The following is a 6,000-nucleotide window of genomic DNA, read 5'->3' as shown; positions in this document are numbered from 1 at the left end:
TCTGTGTGTGTGTGTGTGTGTGTGTGTGTGTGTGTGTGTGTGTGTGTGTGTGTGTGTGTGTGGTGTGTGTGTGTGTGTGTGTGTCCAGTGTACTCCCTGGATGAGGAGATGTAATCTGATGTTTTGTCCACAGAAACCAACAGGAGAGATCAAAGTCAGTGTGTATTCAGTGTGTGTGTGTGTCCAGTGTGTGTCCAGTGTGTTTGTGTGTGTGTGGGTCCACTGTGTGTGTGTGTGTGTCCAGTGTGTGTGTGTTTGTCCAGTGTGTGTGTCTGTCTAGTGTGTGTGTGGGTGTGTGTCCAGTGTGTGTGTGTTCTCTGCTGCCAATGACTGGAACAAATTGCAAAAATCTCTGAAGCTGGAGACTCTTATCTCCCTCACTAACTTTAAGCATCAGTTGTCAGACTGGCTTACCGATCACTGTAATTAGCCTACCCAACTACCTCATCCCCATATTGTTATTTATTTTGCTCATTTGCACCACAGTATCTCTATTTGCACATCATCTCTTGCACATCTATCATTCCAGTGTTAATACTAATTGTAATTATTTTGCACTATGGCCTATTTATTGCCTTACCTCCATAACTTGCTACATTTGCACACACTGTATATATATATTTTCTGTTGTATTTTTGACTTTATGTTTTGTTTTACCCCATATGTAACTCTGTGTTGTTGTTGTTTTTATCGCACTGCTTTGCTTTATCTTGGCCAGGTCGCAGTTGTAAATGAGAACTTGTTCTCAACTGGCTTACCTGGTTAAATAAAGGTGAAATAAAATAAAAAATAAAAAATACAGACCTTCTCCAGATCCATCAGGTTTCGGGGCTGTCGCTGGGCAATACGGACTTTCAGCTCCCTCCAAAGATTTTCTATTGGGTTCAGGTCTGGAGACTGGCTAGGCCACTCCAGGACCTTGAGATGCTTTTTACGGAGCCACTCCTTAGTTGCCCTGGCTGTGTGTTTCGGGTTGTTGTCATGCTGGAAGACCCAGCCACGACCCATCTTCAATGCTCTTACTGAGGGAAGATCTCGCGATACATGGCCCCATCCATCCTCCCCTCAATACGGGACAGTCGTCCTGTCCCCTTTGCAGAAAAGCATCCCCAAAGAATGATGTTTCCACCTCCATGCTTCACGGTTGGGATGGTGTTCTTGGGGTTGTAATAATATAATAATAATAATAATAATAATAATAATAATAATAATAATAATAATAAATGCCATTTAGCAGACGCTTTTATCCAAAGCGACTTACAGTCATGTGCGCATACATTTTCACGTATGGGTGGTCCCAGGGATCGAACCCACTACCCTGGCGTTACAAGCGCCATGCTCTACCAATTGAGCTACAGAGGACCACATCCTTCTTCTTCCTCCAAACACGGCGAGTGGAGTTCAGACCAAAAGCTCTATTTTTGTCTCATCAGACCACATGACCTTCTCCCATTCCTCCTCTGGATCATCCAGATGGTCATTGGCAAACTTCAGACGGGCCTGGACATGCACTGGTTTGAGCAGGGGGACCTTGCGTGCGCTGCAGGATTTTAATCCATGACGGCGTAGTGTGTTACTAATGGTTTTCTTTGAGACTGTGGTCCCAGCTCTCTTCAGGTCATTGACCAGGTCCTGACGTGTAGTTCTGGGCTGATCCCTCACTTTCCTCATGATCATTGATGCCCCACGAGGTGAGATCTTGCATGGAGCCCCAGACTGAGGGTGAATGTCCATCATCTTTAACTTCTTCCATTTTCGAATAATTGCGCCAACAGTTGTTGCCTTCTCACCAAGCTGCTTGCCTGTTGTCCTGTAGCCCATCCCAGCCTTGTGCACGTCTACAATTTTATCCCTGATGTCCTTACACAGCTCTCTGGTATTGGCCATTTGTGGAGAGGTTGGAGTCTGTTTGATTGAGTGTGTGGACAGGTGTCTTTTTATACAGGTAACGAGTTCAAACAGGTGCAGTTAATACAGGTAATGAGTGGAGAACAGGAGGGCTTCTTAAAGAAAAAACTAACAGGTCTATGAGAGCCGGAATTCTTACTGGTTGGTAGGTGATCAAATACTTATGTCATGCAATAAAATGCAAATTAATTACTTAAAAATCATACAATGTGATTTTCTGGATTTTAGTTTTAGATTCCGTCTCTCACTGTTGAAGTGTACCTATGATAAAAAGTACAGACCTCTACATGCTTTGTAAGTAGGAAAACCTGCAAAATCGGCATTGTATCAAATACTTTTTTTCCCAAATGTATATATTTATATATATATTTATATATATATACTATTTATTTAGATGGGTGACATTATCTACCAAAGTAATACCACTGTAGATAAAGAAGAGATCTCCAGTAGGTGTACCAAAACATTCAAAGGCCATTTTCTCAAAAGTTTATCATCTTTCAAAGCAGAATTACTTTCCCATTGTTCCTCAACTGAAGTGTATGATATACCTTTTTCTAGCTGAGTCTCTACTTTTATCCAATGTAAAAACACAATTTCAAATTTTGCTACATAAGTTCGAATCGAGCCGGTCGGCCACATTTGACTGTGTAAAACCTAGCAGTACTACATATTTCTCTGAGAGTGAGGCAGATAGATATTATTACTGTGTAAAACCTAGCAGTACTACTTATTTCTCTGAGAGTGAGGGAGATATATTATTACTGTGTAAAACCTAGCAGTACTACTTATTTCTCTGAGAGTGAGGCAGTTATATATTAATACTGTGTAAAACCTAGCAGTACTACTTATTTCTCTGAGAGTGAGGCAGATATATTATTACTGTGTAAAACCTAGCAGTACTACTTATTTCTCTGAGAGTGAGGCAGATATATAGCATTTTGCAAAAAAACATGATTATTTGTCTCTCTGAAATGAAACCATCAAGTGATAGATTTTAAACAAATACATGTCTGTCATTGAACAACCCCATACCATGATTAGATGGTGAAAAAACACACCAATCTCTTTCATAATTTCTTTAAACAATAAAAGCTAATTTACGAACATTTCTGAAAATGGATTTATAGCGTTTTGAATGAAACTCTTCTTATGTTTCCCCATCTGAGCTCAGAGTAGATGATAGACGTAATGTTTGTCTCTGTTGTGTTGAAGCCCAATCAAGCAGGAGAGACCAGCCTCCCTGTACCCAGCTGTGTGTCCATGAAGAGTGACAAGTCTATGAATCAACCTGAACAGTTTAGAGAGGGAGACTTTTCTAGTGAACAAAGGTAAAAAATAACTCATGGGTCATGGTCAGTGAGATAAACAACACTGTCTCTAGTCATTTCTCCTCTCCCATGTTCCCATTTCTTTTGTTGTTTTCATAATCCATAGGCTAATCCTTTTTTCCATTTTCATAGTCCTGAAACAATATTAAACAAACACAACATTCCCTCCCTGTGTGTGTGTGTGTGTGTGTGTGTGTGTGTGTGTGTGTGTGTGTGGGTGCACTCCCTGGATGAGGAGATGTAATCTCATGTTTTGTCCACAGAAACCAACAGGAGAGATCAGAGTCAGAGATGCTCAGTGGTCAGTCTTCCCAGAGTCATCAAACAGACCTGGCCTCCATATTCAGTGTATGTGGTCCTGTTATGTACATTTGTTTTGGTTTGCCTCAAGTAAAGTTGATCTGTTAATCATTCATTCATGTGTTAATGAGAAAGCATGTAGTCTCTTGCTTAACTGATTTACTTAATTTTTTTCAGTTGCTTGAAGAGAATATTATGACATTTGTGAAGAACGAGCTGAAGATGTTCAAGAGGATTCTTAGTCCAGAACTCCCAGAAGGCTTTGAGAGTCAGAAGCAGGATAAGGAAGTGGTGAATGCTGAAGATGAGAAGCAGGAGAGCAGTGCCAGAGAGGGGGCTCTGAAGATCACACTGCACGTCCTGAGGAAAATGAACCAGAAGGAGCTTGCTGACACACTGGAGAAAAGTAAGAGCTGTCTGCCTCATGTTGAATGCTGTTTTAGAACATTTAAAAGCTGTAGCTAAAGTACAGCTAAAGTAGCTGTGTAACTCAATGATATTGTAGCAGCCTTAACACAACACCTAGTGACCTCATCAAGTAGCAGCAGGGATGTGTTGTGTTGATTAATTGACAGAGAGAGAGAGCAAGAGAGAGAGAGAGAGAGAGAACCAATAATAATATAATCAGTCACACCAGTCTGTAATGCATTATGAAAACATTTACACATTTATACAGTCAGTTAAGAGAATAAATTACTTTTATTTCAAACTTTATAACAGTCCTACAATACTGTAGGCATTAAAACAGATGTAAAATTAATATCCTCTGTGTTATTTCTTCATTCAGAAGAGCTTGCTGTGATTTGCCAACGTGAACTCAAATCTAATCTAAAGAAGAAGTTTCAATGTGTATTTGAGGGGATCGCTAAACAAGGAAACCCAACACTTCTCAATAAGATCTACACAGAGCTCTACATCACAGAGGGTGGAACAGGAGAGGTCAATAATGAACATGAGCTGAGACAGATTGAGACAACAACCAGGAAGCAAGCAAGACCAGAGACTGCAATCAAATGTAACGACATCTTCAAACCCTTAACTGGACAAGACAAACTTATCAGAACTGTGCTGACAAAGGGAGTCGCTGGCATTGGAAAAACTGTTTCTGTGCAGAAGTTCATTCTGGACTGGGCTGAAGGAAAAGCAAATCAGGATGTCCAATTTGTATTTTCATTCCCTTTCGGGAGCTGAATTTGATGAAAGGGGAAAAACACACTTTCATTGAACTTCTCAATCACTTCTCAATGGAAACCAAAGAATCAAGAATCTCCAACTACGACAAGTACAAAGTTCTGTTCATCTTTGATGGCCTGGATGAGTGCCGACTGCCCCTAGACTTCCAGAAGAACAAGATCTGCTGTGACGTCACAGAGTCAACCTCATGGGATGTTCTGCTGACAAATCTCATCAAGGGAAATCTGCTTCCCTCTGCTCTCCTCTGGATAACTACCCGACCTGCAGCAGCCAATAAGATCCCTTCAGTGTGTGTTGACCAGGTGACAGAGGTACGAGGGTTCAATGACCCACAGAAGGAGGAGTACTTCAGGAAGAGATTCAGTGATGAGGACCTGGCCAGCAGAATCATCTCACACATAAAGGCATCAAGGAGCCTCCACATCATGTGCCACATTCCAGTCTTCTGTTGGATTTCTGCAATAGTCCCTTGAACACATGTTGAAACATAAGAGAGAAGAGATGCCCAAGACTCTGACTGAGATGTACACACACCTTGTGGAGTTTCATACCAAACAGAAGAATGAAAAGTATCTTGGGAAAGAAGAGACAGGTCCACACTGGAATAAAGAGAGCATTCTGTCACTGGGAAAACTGGCTTTTCAACAGCTTGTTGACGGCAATCTGATTTTCTATGAAGAAGACCTGAAAAAGGCTGGCATTGATGTCAATGAAGCCTCGGTGTACTCAGGATTGTGCACACAGCTCTTTAAAGAGGAATGTGTGCTGTACCAGGACAAGGTGTACTGCTTCGTGCATCTGAGCATTCAGGAGTTTCTGGCTGCTGTATATGTGTTCCTCTCATTCATCAACAACAATGAGAATCTAATGGCGGAACAGCAATCAACGTCCAGGAACTTTTCTGTGAGGATCAGACAGAAGCGTAAAGTTACTGTCTACAAGAGTGCTGTGGATAAAGCCTTACAAAGTGAGACGGGGAAACCTGGACCTTTTCCTCCGCTTCCTTCTGGGCCTCTCACTGGAGTCCAATCAGAAGCACTTACGAGGTCTACTGACAAAGACAAGAAGCAGCTCACAGAGCCATGAAGAAACAGTCAAGTACATCAAGGAGAAGATCAGGGAGAATCCCTCTCCAGAGAGGTGCATCAATCTGTTCCACTGTCTGAATGAACTGAATGACCATTCTCTAGTGGAGGAGATCCAAAGCTACCTGAGATCAGGAAGTCGCTCAAAAGCCAAACTGTCACCTGCACAGTGGTCAGCGCTG

Source organism: Coregonus clupeaformis, unplaced genomic scaffold (assembly GCF_020615455.1).
Source record: "Coregonus clupeaformis isolate EN_2021a unplaced genomic scaffold, ASM2061545v1 scaf0040, whole genome shotgun sequence".
NCBI lineage: Eukaryota > Metazoa > Chordata > Actinopteri > Salmoniformes > Salmonidae > Coregonus > Coregonus clupeaformis.
Note: the sequence above shows the minus strand (reverse complement) of the source record.